Here is a 16,484-nt window from a genome sequence, read left to right as displayed (position 1 = left end):
TGTATGAACCTTGGACATTCGCCAACCTAAACTGTTCACGTAGAATGTGAATGACCCCCAAATCGCTTTTCATATTTTTAAACTCACTTCAGTCGTTTTAGGCTGTTTAATTTAGTGAAAGTAGCATAGTGTTACTCCAAATTCATCAAAATAATAAGGTGATCAAAGTCACCCCGGAATGATGATTGATGTAAAAATTTTGAGGCATATTTAAAACAGCAAAATTGTTGCTAAACTTTTGAAGTAGTGACTAAATCTTTCTCAATGCATGCCAGTACCTATTTTAAAAATATCAAACAATATAGTTTGCAGAATATTTTTTTATTTAAGAAACAATCAAATAAGTGATCAAAGTCACCCCAGTATACGGAAATGAAAAATATATTGTGCCTGAATAGGAGAAAAACATGACCCGAAACTTAAAGAAACGCAGCAAATAAGAAGATTACAAACCAAGAGTTATACAACAATCAAAATTGGATGAGAAGATTATGAAAAAAGTCGTGATAAAGAGAGAACAAAAAAATATTGTAATTGGTTTCCAAAATACGAAAAAAGTAGAAATTGACAGCGCGAGAAAGGGAGAGAGAGAAAACGACAAAAGAATCATGGAAGATAAATTATGAAAGAGAAAAGAGAAACTGATGTCATTTGAAAGAACAAAAATAGAAAACAATAAGAAATAAATCAAACAAAATTACCCGAAAAATTAAACAATCATAAAACAAAAGCAAATTTTGATTAAAATATAAGCAAAATAACTTGTCAACAAGCAAAGAATAAGTCTTCGGAATCCGATCGTAAAAAAAACAGCACAAATAGGAAAGAGTAAAAAATAGTTGAAAAAAAGGCAGAAAAAATGAAAAATTAAGTCAAAAAATATTTCGAATATTAAACAATAAAAAAAAGGATAAGTTCAACAATAAAGGTAAATACAGGAAAAAACTATTAAGTTTATTGAAAACGGAAAGAGATAACAAAATCCGAATAAAAGCTCCAAAAAAAAAAAAAGAGACAAACTGATATTGAGAAAAAAAAATGTTTCCAAAGAAAAGAAAATAAATAATAAAAAATACGAAGATCACAAATAAAAAAGATTAAAGGAGTTTTATGAAACGTTACAATCGAAAAAAGGAGAAGTGAAGGAAAACACTGAGGTAACAAGGATACGAAGAAAATTGAAATCAGCTATCGGAGCTAGAAGAAAAAGAGAACATGCCAAGTAAATAAAAATGATAAATCACGAAAGGTAAAAATAAACCAGCATATATTATTGGACGGTTGACTGAATTTTGTAAAAAAGGGAGAGCATAAATTTGAACAGTAGAACAAATCACATAAACGGAAGACTGAAGAGGCGAGAACTGTTAAAAACATTAAAAATAATGAAGAAACTTGAAAAAGAAATCGGTATACAAAATAGAAAGAGAAAAGCAACGGAAAATACAGTTCAACTGAAGATCCTTCAATTAAAAATAATCATTGAAGGAAAGCAAATTTGAATAAAATATAAAATGATTGAAAATATAAGAAAATTTGTAAAAAAAAATCGTCAGAAAAAAGTTGAAAAATAGCAAAACGAGAAAGAAGGGAAAATATTACAATAAACAGTAGAAGGTGACGAAGCTTAAATAAAAAAGTAGGAGGGTGGTATTCAAGACACGACCGCATGACGTTGACTACCGTATTCTTAAAAAAAAAAATATTCCATTGAAGCAAATAGTAGAGGGAATTGCAACGCTTCTTTTACAAAACTTCTGTAACGAAATTTCGAGGCTCCAAAAGGTACCAGTTTCCGATTATTCTCGTCCAGAATTCCAGCCATTTTAGTATTTTGCAGTAGCCATTTATTACTAACAGCCACCAGCATAACGGGTGAAACCGGCACGAGATGACCGGTACTATTTTGTCTTTCCTCCTTTCAGCTGCTAACACCTAGCGCTGTCGTGAAATTAACATCAACATAAACATGCATTTTTGCAAGGTTTTTTTCCGCTAGCAACAGCAATTGTAAAACATAAAATTCAACTAACCGCTTCTATTATAAAACTGCGAGGCACCAAATGGTGCCAGTTGCCGATTTCTTGTTTACTGGTTTCCGTCCAGAATTCCAGCCATTTTAGTATTTTGCAGTAGCCACCAGTATTACGGGTCAAACCGGCACGAGATGACTGGTACTATTTTGTTTTTCCTCCTTTTAGCTGCTAACACCGAGCGTCCGTATGTACCCGGTACGGTTTAATAATGAAACTGATGGGGTGAAATGTTCGAACGATACGTTTTATACCAAGGCTTCGTCAGATAATTAGAAAGAGGGATGGGCTACATAGATGATGGAATGGTAGAGACAAATGTTTCTTGAAAGCTGCGCCGGCCGCTGTCATAATATTAACACCAACACAAACATGCATTTTTGCAAGGTTTTTACCGCTAGCAGCAGCATTTGGTAAAACAGAAAATTCAATTTGCCGCTTCTTTAACAAAATTTAGAGGCACCAAAAGGTGCCAGTTGCCGATTATAGTTTCCTGGTTAGTCCGTCCAGAATTCCAGCCAGTTAAGTGTTTTGCAGTAGCCATTTACTACTAAAGCCACCAGCATTACGGGTGAAACCGGCACGAGATGACCGGTACTATTTTGTATTTCCTCCTTTCAGCTGCTATCACCTAGCGTCCGCATGTCACTGGTGCGGTTTTGGAATCAGAATGATGGGGCGCCGGCCGCTGTCGTAAAATTAACACCAACAAAAAGATGCATATTTGCAAGGTTTTTTCCGCTAGCAGCAGCATAAACATTGGAAACAGAAAGTGACAACAACAATAACAGCAAAGTTAGATCGATTGTATCCGTTAGTGTCGACTGTGCTTGGGAAGAGAGGTAGTGATTGGCTGCGCGGTATGATTTAGACAATCGATATTAATTGCCAATTTTTCAATAGTGTATCTCAAACAATAGTTTGTTTGTGTTACATAAATTTAACCGTAAAAGAATTTTTAAATTCAGGGGCCTAACTTCGATATAGACGTTAGTCAACGTCAAAAAAATATTAATACAATAGAAAAAAGTAATGGTGCTTGGGAATAGCCTTATATTCTCATTGTGCGATTTTTACTGGCTCATACTTTCACAACTGACCAATAACGACGCCGGCCACGACCAAAAGGCGGTACTACAGTCATACCTCGATATAAGGCAACCTCGATATAGGGCAACCTCGATATAACGAAACTCGATATAACGTAACTTTTTTCTCGATAAAACGTAACTTTTTAAAATGTATTGAAATTGAAAACCAATGATACAGCAACTGTTTTTGGGCTACAAATTGCTTCAAAAAATGTTTGTAGTAACCCGATCAGAAGGACAAATCAAAATGAAACAGATGCTGTTAGTTTGTTATCATAAAACCTATCAGGCTGTGTTTTCAATTTGATCCCGTTAGGTGTTAAAATAACAGAAATTATAACAAAAATTATTCTACTAGTATCAAGCCCATATCAAACTTTGTTAGTAACGTATCAGCTTTCTAACAAAACATGATTTGATAGAGACGAAATATTTGTAGATTTGGTTCAGAACAACTTCATTTCAGGGTTTGTTATGAAGTTTTGAAACCAATGAAACCAATGCGAAAATTGAAATAGGGTTTCACGCATCCTTCAGTAACAATTCACAGTCTTGCATCAATTAAAAAATTTCCTCTTTGGCTTGTTAAACTTTTCTCTAAATGGGCATAAGAAAGGTTTAGGAATACTGATAAGTGATGGGAAACAGGTTTACGCGCATCTGTGAGTAACCACCAACAGCCTTGTATTGATTAAATTTTTTTTGCTTGTTGAAAATTGTCCTAAATGGGCATAAGAATGGTTTAAAAATACTGATAGGTGATGGAAAATAGATTGTCACGCATCTTTGAGTGACCTCTTGTATCAAATGAAATTTTTTTTTTTTGCTTCTGAGAATATTTCTAAATGGGCAACAAAAAGAAAGGTTTAAAAATACTGATGAGTTATGGAAAACAGGTTTTCGCGCATCTTTGAGTAACCATTCACATTCTTGCATATATTAAAAAAAAATTTCTTTGCTTCGATATAACGTAACTCTATATAACGTAACGAAAATAAAAATAAAGTTGCCTTATATCGAGGTATGAGTGTATTTGAAAAAAAAAAATAGGAAAGCAAATTTATGTATTGAGAAAAATATTGTTCCTGGGAAGGAGAAAAGCAAAAACAAAAAATATTGGAGATAAAAAGGCCGCAAATGAGAGGACCACAAAAGAATAAGATTAAAATAATTATATAAAAAGAAACAATAAGGATAAAAGAGAAAAAGGAGAGAAAATTCAATAATAAGAGCACAACAGAATTTGAATTTGGCTATTGGAATTCGGCAAACGAAAACATGAAACAAGTAGATAAGAGAGGAAAAGAAAAAAAGTGATTAAATTGTTTAGAAAATCACGAGAAAGCAATTAAACAACAAACAGACAAAAATAAACCGTTCAAATGCATTACCAATGAACTTGAAAAAAAAAACGAGAAAAATGATTTCATAAGAAATAGATATTCTAGTTAAAATGGAAAATGAGAGAATAAAAAGGGGCGAAAAAACCCATAGAGATTAATGAGAAAAGCATTTGTAAAAAAAAAATAAACAAGGTAATATAAAAAACAGAATAAAAAGTTTTTAATCAAATTGGAAAACATTAAAGAAAATGGAAAACATTAGTAAACGAAACAGGTATACAAAGTAAAATCAAATAACATTGGTGAAATGAAATTACCAAAACAAAAATTAATTAAAAGTTAAAATATGAAACGACACGAGAGCATCGATGGAAATCGATGGAAATTTAATAATAGTACGAAATTATTTGAAAAATCAGAAACAGTTCAAAACAAAAAGGAAGAAAATAAAAGTCATATCAACTTTACCTCAGATAACAAAACCAACACAGAAGAAATCAAAAAATAGATTCAGCGGAAACAAAACATAGCAATTAGTAAAACCGGAAAAAAAAACGAAGGGTAATATAAAGTTCTTGAAAAAGAAAAAGTAAACAGTACATGTGTTGAAAACGAGCTTGTATTATAAAAAGAAAAAAAACGAGAACCAAAAATAGGAGGGATAAACGATGTTATGTTGGCAAATAATGGAACTACAAATAAATAAGATTATGAGCAGTATATTTAAATATACATAAAGCGAGTGAAGAAAAAAATAACACTGAAAAATGAATTAAAACAATAACATTTAATCAGAAAACAGGTATGAAACGAGAGAATTAAATTAACAAGAAAAAAAATTGCCATAATAACAAAAAGAGTTAGAAAAAAAAGGAAAAATGGGAAAATAGAAAAGAAACGTGGAGCTAATAATAAGCGCGAAGCGGATTCAGCAAAAAGTGGAAAAAACGAAAACCTAAACCCAAAGCCATGCCGAAAAGGGTCAGTTTTGAAAGAAAAGGAAAATAGGAGAGGTAAAACAATAATTGCGAACAAAAAGAGAAGAAAAATGAAAATGAAAAATAATTTATGAAAACGATAAAGAATGAAAAAGAATTTATGAGAACGATAAGAAAAAATGATATCCAAAACCAGAGCGCAAAGCCGAAAAAAGAGGTACAACATAAAGTTCGAACAAAAAGAGAAGGAAAAGGAGATGAAAAATAATGTATGAAAACGATAAGAAGAATGTCGAAGTAAGAGGGAAATACAATACAAATAGAAAAACTGAAGGAATTGTGACAAAAAAATACGAGAAAGAGAAATGTGATAGAAACCTTAACGAATCACAGCCAAAAGTAAAGTGGCAATGAATTTAATCCCAAGTAATGTGGCAAAAAATGAGAATTCGAAAAACTAAAGAAAAATCAGTGCAAAGTGGATATATCAGGAAGATGATGAAAGAAGAAGATTCAGTAGACCAGAATATCGATAATAAAAGGCAAAAAGAAACAATGAACAAAAACAAACAAAACTGATGATTAGGAACAAAACTAGGATAAAAAACAATAAGAGAAGCAAGGAAATACATTGAAAAAAGAAATGAGAAAAAAAAATAAACGGGAAGAAAAAATAATATGAGAAAAATATAAGAAATGGTTTATGAGAATGAAAATAAGTGAGAAAAGTTAAAATGATCAAAAAAACGAAACATAAATTGAAAAAGGAATTAGAGTGAAATGGAAACAAGGTTTTTTTTCGGAAAGAGAAATAAGAAATAAAAATCTAAAGAAATGAAACAAAGTAAACGTGAATAGCCAAAATAATAACCTGAATATTAACAAGATATAAAACTGTATAAATATGATATAGAAAATTAATAGAAGCGGCAAAAAATTTAATGAAGTTTGCGCATCAAAAACCATATTTTCATGTAATTACGAACTTGGTTGGGAAGTAACTGTAGAAATTACCACAATATATCTAACCAATGGTAGCAGTGGTTATAAGCTCCTACAAGGAACTATAAAATTATTAAAAATAGGAACAAAAAAACAAACGAAAATAAAATAATAAAATAAAAACAATTGATGAAATAAGCAGAACTGACGAATGGAAACGAAAAATGTTAATAGAATAGAAAATCAAATGAGTAAAGGAAAAAAAACAGAAAGAGAAACAAAATATATAAAAGGAAGAGTGAAAAGGTACAGAAAAAGTTATATAAGAAGAAATATGAGAAAAAATAATTTTAAAAGAGATATGAGAAACGAAAATGATTATAAGAAATAGAAAATATGGAGAATAAGCGGGAAAATATTGGGAATGAGATATTCTAGAGTAAAATGGGAATGAGATATGGGAAAGGAATATTTCGGAAACGGTAATGAGGAAGAAAAATCGAAGAAAATAGAAAAAAATCATAGTATTCACTGTGAGAAATGAGATACAATTACAGATATTATAAATAAAAAAACTGATAATAACCAATACAAAAATAGAAAATGAAACTGAATAAATATGAGATAGCAAACGAATAGTAACAGTAGAAAACTTGATGAAGTTTTGACATTAAAAACAATTTAATGAAATTGGAAAGGTGATTGGAAAGTAATTTTAAGAAGTGAAACAAATCCATGATAAAGTAGAAGAATAAAGAAATCTAAGCAAATGGTCAATTTTCGAACGAGATAAAAAAATTAATTTGGAATTGATAACAGGTTCGAAATTTTAGGTCGGAAAATTGAGATTTTTTGAACTAAATTTAAATTTTTAACAACGGCTTTTTACCCGTTAACACACAAGTTCAATAAGCAGACAGTATTTGCAGAAGGGAAAGCGAAAAATAAGCGAACTGGAAATATGATACAGATTTTGAAAAATATGTCGTATCCCGTCGGGACATGAACCCGCAATCTCCCTGAAAATTGAGATATTTAACCCTCTAGTGCTCAATGCCGCCATTTGGCGGGCTTCAGTCAAACCTTTAAAAAGCTTCAATAAATACCTAAAAAGTGTTCATAATGATTTATTGTGATTTTACCGAAGCCCGTCTAGAAATTAACTTGGGCACTAGAGGGTTAAAAAAAAGAATGAAAATGGAATATCACTAAAATAAACACAATAAAGGTATGAAATGGGACACAAAGAAAATGAAACGGATGATGGAAGTAAAAAATTGAAATAAAAATCATGATGGAACTTATTTCGAATTATCTATAAGAGAAATTTACGAATAATGAAGTAAGTGAAGATCAAATGTGTAAAAAATATATAAAAGGACTTATAAAAGGGCAATGGAAACAAAAATTGTAGAGAAAAACAGAGAAAAAAGAAGAAAAAAAATTAAGAGCACATAAATGAATAAACGATGAAACAATGGAGCGGAACAATCAGGAATAAAATGAGAAACAAAATGGAATGGGGAACAGAGTAGAGTGAGTAGAAACAAAAAATTAAAAGGACAATATAAGAAATAAGATAAATTACAAAACTTTATGAGGTAAATTTTAACTTATTTACAGTTAATCACGACTAAACTTTCCCATAATAGTAGCAAGCATTCGAATGTTTCCAATAACCTTGCGCACCTACACACACGTCGCATAAATTTATGATGAAATCCAGACACCAGCAAACCGTGTAACCTGAACATAATTCCTGAGGCTGCTATCAGTAGAAGAAACAACCAAAAAAGTGCAAGCAGAAAAGTTCCAATTCCGCTCTCGAAAGCGAAATATTATCTCTGAACTTCGAACCGCTTCACCGGTTCACCTTTTCCTCGCTCTTAGTCTGTAAACAAACATTCACAATACCAATACGTGCAAGATTACATAGTTTTTTTTCCTTTCCTTTAGAATCGTTTCAGGTAGCAAACTGCCCTGCAGCTTGCCAGTGGCAGGCAGCCGAAAAGTAAAACATAACGATGGAAACATAAATTAGAGAGACGATAAATTTCCCGTTTTCCATAGGAGAGCTGCTGCCGGTGCAGCACAGCTCCAATGTCCGTACACACAAGTATACACACATCAACTGGCGGCAGCGGCAGGAGTTGTGCCAACGCAGAAGAGAAATGGCTCGCGGTGAACTATACTGAACTGGAACAGTGCAACGGTGTTAAAGGGTTGAATCTGCAGCGCGGCGAAAGAAACTGCGAAGAGAAAAATAAAGCAACTGAGCACCATTAAACGTCGATAGTGCGGAGTGAAACCGGGATAAAAAGCTGCTTACCTAAATAAATATTTGCCAACCGATCGACTGGACGGGAAATTCTTTGTTTGTACCGGTCAGCTTTGTATGAAGAAGGAAGCATCTAAAAGCGAAAAACTGAGTGTTTATCTCAACTCGATGAACGGGGGAGTCGATGCGGGAGGTATTTTGAAGTAGGGGGTTTAAGAATGAGGGTGTGAATATGTGTGGCTCTAAAACGCCTGAAGGCTAAGAAAGGTGATTCTGTGACGAAAATCTCCACTCGTGACCCACTTTTTATACACGGTGTGTTTGTTCGGGTATCAATTTGTCCGAATTGATTAATTGGCAGGACGGAAATTGTTGGGCCGTCAGAGTGACCTGGCGAGAGTGATAAATCGTGCGAAACTGGGACACCTGTAGGACTGAAGGTAAGTTGTGGGTTTTGGGCAGAATGGAAACAACAGCCGGAGACGGCCGGGTTGATTACAGGTTGGAGCCAAACTAATCGTTTGCAAGCTTGATTGTATCGTGTGATGTAGTAGTGTATTAAAACTAACAGGGAGAGTGGTTTATCAAAACGATCAATTAAGTATTTAGAAGTGAATTCTCTTTTTTAAAGTGAAATGGCACTGAATAGCAGAAGCCGATTTAATATCACTTGAAAGTCATACGAAACATTGAAAAAGACTCGAAGAGAAAAATAAAAAATTTCGTTTAATTCTTTTGATATTACTTCATAAATAACAATGCGTCTCCATGGATTTTGTTATTGACGGAGGCCCGTGATTATGTTTGGATTCTATTCAACATATCAAAAAGCTGTAGTCGTTTTTGAAGAAAATTTTATTTAACTTTTAAACTTAACTATTTAAGGTTTGAAGAATTAGGTAAAGTGTGAAACAATGTATCCCATTGAACTCTTATAATAGCCACTAGTGGTCAACAATTTCCTCAAGATATAACGTTTTAAAATGTTTTCAAACCATATCCTATTTTTAAATATTTTTTCGATACAATCAGAACCACCCCAGCAGCCTGTTTCTATTTGTGGCAAAATTCATGCTTAAAGCAAAATTGGAAAATTTGTGCCGAAAATATATTGCCACCATTTGGTGGTACCCCGCACCTTCCAGTGAACATTGGCACACCAGACAGCGTTTTTGGGATCACAGCCTACCGCCTGATAATAATACTGGTTCTCTAAGTCCTGACGGAAATCCAACAGCCTTCGGTAAACATATTTGCAAACGAAAGCAGTCGCCAGGCAGGGCCATAAAATGAAGAACCCCCGCAGTCAAATTGAATGCTACGTCGTACCACTAGTGAGCATTTGCGGCTGGAGCTCTGGAGTGTGTTGCTGCGTTCTACAACATTGATAGGGCCGGGGGTTTGCTGCGTTATATGCTAGACCTAGGTCTAACCCTGTGGTGGCGGAAGCACCTTAAAGGTAAACCAATCGTAACATGCTGTAGTCGTGATGCGTGATGTTTACTTAGGGTGTTATTCAGTTGCATAAATGTGACGGCAGCATAATGAAGTAATGATTTACATCGTATTCAGATTAGCCTAGTGAAGCAGGATTCAGTGCGTGTATATTATGATAATATTATGTTGCATAAAATGCTTTCGTTAAGAAAAGCGATTTTCGTTTACTGTACCCTTGCGTTCTAGGATTTGGTTCGCTTAGCAAATTGTATTATTATTCAGAGAAATTGTGTATCCGTTTGCTGAGGAGGTAATTATTCAACGAACGAAGCGAATAAATGTTTTCTTCGGAAAATAATAAAATATTCTTCTAATAATTCCTGAACAAAAAGTTCTGCTCTTTCTACTACTAACAACAGAGGCTCGTCAAAATCGATAGACTTCTAGGTAAGTCAATTTTATATAATTGTGTAAGGTGGAAGTTCTGGTTACCTTTTTTAAAAAAATGACGCACCGTCATGGCAAATAGAAAAGCACTCATCGCACGTTTAATATAGTCAGCTTTACACGCCAACAAGGAAAACTATAGGAAGCAGCATAAAAACTACCAACATTTTCCACACTCATATTACAAACCTCAACAATGCCGGCATACGCAGCGTTCCGATAAAGTAGCAGCTTGCAACGGGGAATAAAAAAAACAGGAACCGAACTTTGTGACTTTGGTCGCTGCTGCCGCGTGACCAATTTTGCTGCGTCAGCTGGGATCGAGGTGATAAATAATAGAAATTCAATATCACAACTTTTGACTCCTGTCTGCTGCGATGAGTCGGCGAATAACAAACGATGGGGTGGTTCGTAAAGATTACTTAATTGCGCAATTTCTATTGAGATAGACAACAATGAGGCACCACCAGCTGTTTATTAAACCAAGCAAAAGCTGGTCTAACCGAGGATTAGTTGTACGGTACCACCACCGACCAAAATATCTACATCGTACGCTGCCAGAATACCAATTTCCTAATGCCCTTCGTCGGTTTGGTTTTTACCATCCGAACACAGCAGAGCGCTTCGTCACATGGATAAATACATACTATTATGAGCATATGTACGAAAGCAAGCAATAATCGCAGCAACTGCGACACAGGATCGAACGATGGAAATAGGTTGAAGAAAACAAAGTAGCGTGGAGCGTGGGTATGGCAGAACCCCGATAACGGCGGGGCTCACTCAGAGCCCGATTTCGAAGCGGTTATCACTTTTTTACATGGAATAGCCAAGCGCAGCACGCTCCTTCGTTTATTTTTCCAGGTCCGAGGTTTTTCATCCATGTGGCATGAACAAATCCCATAACAAGAGGAATATTCACTAGAAGAGTTGCTCGTATTTAAGGGGAAAGGGTTCCCGTGAAGTGTTTATGGTGTGATGTTAATACCGATACGATTGCTCCATTGGCCGTTAACTTTAATGTAATCTTAATGTTAATTTAATCTTACTTCGAATCGCTGATTCCAGACGAAGTCTGGTTGGCTTCATGAAAATTCATTGCTTGATAAGATCTAATTGATGCTCAACCGATGAGAGTAACGATTTTACCCAGCAAGTATAGTTATATAGATGTAGACATTGTTAAGAATGTTGTCAGAATAATTTTGTAATCAAAATCGACAAACGAATTTTGCATTTTAGACTTCAAGGAAACTTTACAACTTAAAGTTATTTGATTAGAACTATGTTACCATCGATTTCCTGATAAAATTTGAGTATTTAAAATTATTGATTTAAAATAAAAAAGGCAAACTGGTTGATAAATAACTTGATAAATCAAAAATGTAAACCTTCAAGCAATTCTAGCAATATTTAATATGATTTTTATTAGTTTCATTTGAATACTATTAGATAATTACACCTATTCCGTTGAAATGCTATCTGACGACTCCTTTTATTGAAATATTAATCCTAGTTGACAACCAGCTCCATATCTACGGCACTGGTGTTAACTGCCGAACCTGCTCAAAACTGTTTATACCGCCGAAAGTCAATTGCCGGCTTGAAATTAGCTGCGCTTGTGGCGCAGCATCTCTCCCTACCTAATAAAGCGAAAGTATCTGGGAGATATATCTTTCCGAACTGCTTGGCTCAAAAAACCCTTTTTTTTTTCTTTATAATACTTTCCAAGCTTACTTTTGAAGGTTCTCACAAAGCACTTATATTTACTGCTAAATTCGTTCCGAACTTTGTTTCGCTAGTTTACATGCGGCCTAAATTTCTAGTAATTGTTGCCTGTCATTGGAACTTTCTCTAATTGAATCATTCTTTTAATTTTGATAAAACTATTTAATTTGAATTTAATTATTCAAAAAATGACATTAACAGAAAACGAAAACAATTTGAATTTTTTTATCTTTTGTTAAAATAGTTTATAGTAATTACTCGAAACTTGAAAGGAGAAAGAGGATTGAAAGAGATGTACAAAATTTGCAAATAATTTTCAAATATATTAGAAATAATTAGTAAATGACTTCAATTGATTTAGAATTTTGATAAAAAAATTCAATAGGGATTTCTTCCAGTTTTTAAACCTGTTACACACTTGAATTATGTTAGGGGAATAAAAAATATTTTTTGGGATCTTTTTTATCAAAATCATTTTTGAATTTCACTACAACAAGTTGAAAGAGATTGGCAATTATTTTATAATTACACCGGCAAACTAAGGTTTCGCCCTAAAGTTCAAACTGGAAAAAAAGAATGATTATATAGCTTTTTAACCCTGTGCCTAACCAAAACTCACACGAATTTTTAAGGTATATGTATCAAATCCATGACATCATATTGCGTTCAGCATTGAGCAATGGATTACATTATCAAAAACTCCCTCTATCTTTAAGAATTCAGCTAGTGCGATGTCTTTTGCATCCATAGATTTCGCTATGTTTGTGGTCAGCATATGTATTGCATCCACTAAATTTGGCTGTTAGTGGTTTCCAAGCTGGAGGAGACTTAAAAGAAAGATAAGGTCAAACAGAAAATGAGTTTTACTCAGCTCGAGATTAATAAAACAAAAAATTGAACCAATGGCCATAGCAAAAATTGATTACTAATACTACAAGGTATACAGCCCTAGGGTTGTATGAAATGGTGACGTGGGACTAAACACTGTAATTGGGGGATTTTTTGTAATAAAATATACAGAGTCCGCAGACAGAATGAGTTTGTTTGCTCAGTGATCTAAGTATTTTTTCAGCCTTTCCTGGAAATCTATTCTTAGAAATATATTTAACAACATTCGAAAGAATATCGTTTATAATTGGCGATAATATGCCTGTAGTATTGCAAACAACATATATTTGACAAGGCACAAACATATCGTTCTTGTTGAAGATGCACCTTGTAATGCGTCAAAATCAGAATTAAATCAATATCTCTAAAAACCAAAACTAATAATACTTACGTTATCGTAATGAATGGTTTTGTCTTATTTAGTTCTAATTAAATCAAACTTATAATATGGATCTTACTTTCAATATAATATGGAAGCCCTTACATAGCATCATTAATTGGCAAACATAGGAATATATGTTAAACAATTACTAACAATTCCAACAAAAAATCGTAGCAATCACCAATTCTATTTTTGTTTTTTGCTTGACAATTTTTTTCATTTGACTACAATTTCATTCGCTGTATTACGAAGACAGCTTGTATACCTAATAATATGATAAAGTTTAAAGAAATAATATATCATCTGACAATTTTGAAATGCAAAAAAGGATTCCTAATAAATCTTAGTAAATGGACCAAAAATTCACAAGCATTCAACGGCTCTTACTCTTCTATAAACTTGTATATTTGGGAGTTCACTCTTTCGATACTATCCGAATATCGAAGATGAAATTTAATAAATAATACTCATAACCGTTGCAGGAAAGCACAATTCTTGTTGAGTAATTTATGGCAATCCTATTTATTACCTTTCGATCAGCATCAGCAGCAGCATTTAAGGCTGTGTTGAAAGGTCTCTCAAATGATCAAAGTATTGATGAAATCAAAGATTGTTTGTCAGAATCACTTGGTTTTGCCCCCAACCAAGTAATTTTGATAAAACGAAAGGCAAATGCCAAAATTTTTCAAACTGGAATACACCAGGAAAATACTCAGTACATTTTGATCGTACCAAAGTACATAATTTAAAATGTTTAGAAAAAGCACGTGTTTTATTCAACGTGCGAATAAAGTGGGAAAATTTCAAGAGACATGGAGGAATCCATAATCTTACGCAATGTCGGAATTGTCAAGCCTATGGTCATGGAACTTGAAACTGCCATATGGCTGCAAAATGTATGATTTGTGGTGACACTAGTCACACGAAAGATATCTGCCCCGTGAAAGAAACCACTAATAGTTTCAAATGTGTAAATTGTAGGGGAAATCACAAATCTGATTTCTTTAATTGTCCTGTAGGGTAAAAAATTATTGCTTCTAGACAACGTAGGAATTCTAAACAACCTGTTGTCAATGTGGGTAATCAAAAGACTTTCAGTACTGTTCAGGCATCACCAGCACTTTCATTAGCAGGTGTGTCTGTAGGAAATAATTTAAATTCTGATAGCAAATTTCAGAAAAATAATCCTGTTCAGGCAACACCAGGCTGTTCATATGCCAGTGTCCTTACAGGTAATATTTCAGATTCAAGCAGTAACAAACCATTCGTGTTTGGTGCTGAAAAGTCAGCCAGTATTGATTTAGGTAATCCAACTCCCGAAAAGATTGAACACCTACAACAATCCATGCTGCAGCAAATGTCCGTTTTGTTGAACTGTAACTCGATGTACGAGGCTGTTCAAGAAGGTATAAAATTTACAACTAATATTGTTATGAAATTGAAATTCAGCAATGATTTTAAATAATGCTGTAAATTTTCTAAATTGGAATGCTCGCTCTTTAAAAGCGAAAGAGGATGAATTTTTCAATTTTTTAACAGTCCACGATGTGCATATTGCAGTTGTGACTGAAACGCTTTTAAAGCTAAATATTAAACTAAAAAAGAACCCAAATTTTATAGTTCATATGTTTGATAGAATTGATATTGCCAGTGGTGGAGTTGCAATAATTATCCACCGTCGAATAAAACATCGTGTTTTACCCCATCTTGAAACCAAAGTTATCAAGAGTTTGGGAATTGGAATTGAAACAAGTATTGGCATTTTATTTATAGCCGCAGTGTATTTGCCTTTTTAATGCACTGGTGAGTGAAAAAATTATTTCAAGGGAGATTTGCAGAAACTCACAAGAAATAAATCTAAATTTTTAATCATCGGTGATTTTAATGCGAAACATCGATTTTGGAATAATGCTCAAAGCAATTCCAATGGAAAAATATTGTTAAATGATTGCTCGGCTGGATTTTATTCAGTTTTATTTCCAAATGGTCCTACATGTTATTCTTCTATTAGGAATCCATCTACAATTGATTTGGTACTAACAAATCAAAGTCATTCATGCAGTGATTTATTAACTCATGCTGACTTTGATTCTGATCATCTTCCCATAACATTTTCTATTTCCCATGAAACTATTTTAAGTCCCACTAGAGCTGTGTTAAATTATCACAAGACTAATTGGGATAGATATCGTTCTACGATCGAAGAAAATTTGAATGATGATATTATTTTACAAAATAGTGCTGACATTGACAGAGCATAAGATAATTTTAGCAGCTTAATACTTAATGCCCGGAATTTATCAGTCCCTAAGGCTCGAGTGAAATTCAATGCACCAATTATTGACAGTGAACTTCAACTTCTTATACGTTTGAAGAACATACGGAGACGTCAATACCAAAGATCTCGTGATCCTGCCTTGAAAATTATTTTTCAAGAATTACAAAAGGAAATTAAACATAGATGCGAAATGAGAATTTCATGAGAGAAGTTGAACAACTAAAACCTTATTCAAAACCTTTCTGGAAGCTTTCGAAGGTTCTTAAGAAACCCTCGAAGCCCATTGTAGTCCTTAAAGATGGTGATTGCATTTTTCTAACGAATGAACAAAAATCTCAAAAACTTGCTCAGCAGTTTGAGAGTGTTCATAACTCCAATTTGAACGTGGTAAGTTCTATTGAAAATAAAGTAAACCAAAAGTATGTTCAGATCACCACCCAAGAATTTCTTTTCGAAGAGGTATTGGAGACAAACTTGAATGAGGTGCGAACCATTCTCAAAAAATTCAAAAACATGAAAGCACCAGGAGATGATGGGATTTTCTATATCCTCATCAAAAGACTTCCCGAAAACTCTTTAAATTTCTTGGTAAAAATTTTCAACAGATGCTTTGCACTAGCACATTTTCCTACGAAATGGAAAAATGCCAAAGTCACTCCAATTTTAAAACCCGAAAAGAATCCAGCTGAGTCATCAAGT

The 16,484-nt window shown here is 33.5% G+C and overlaps 1 protein-coding gene across 7 annotated transcripts in view; it reads left to right on the top strand.

Annotated features, from left to right (window-relative positions):
- LOC129732671 (dipeptidase 1) overlaps positions 1-16,484 on the top strand; it is a 649,785-nt gene that overhangs the window by 216,608 nt on the left and 416,693 nt on the right. For 6 of the 7 annotated variants that reach the window (XM_055693747.1, XM_055693745.1, XM_055693749.1 and 3 more), the window contains one exon: positions 8,304-9,065. The exons of the other annotated variant lie outside the window; for it this stretch is intronic. The gene's annotated coding sequence lies outside the window, so the exon portion shown is untranslated. The remainder of the gene's footprint in view (positions 1-8,303; positions 9,066-16,484) is intronic. 7 annotated transcript variants of the gene reach the window in all.

The sequence above is a fragment of the Wyeomyia smithii genome, chromosome 3 (assembly GCF_029784165.1).
Source record: "Wyeomyia smithii strain HCP4-BCI-WySm-NY-G18 chromosome 3, ASM2978416v1, whole genome shotgun sequence".
In the NCBI taxonomy this organism is placed as follows: domain Eukaryota; kingdom Metazoa; phylum Arthropoda; class Insecta; order Diptera; family Culicidae; genus Wyeomyia; species Wyeomyia smithii.
The sequence above is the reverse complement of the archived record's forward strand: the minus strand, read 5'-3'. Positions and strand labels throughout refer to the sequence as shown.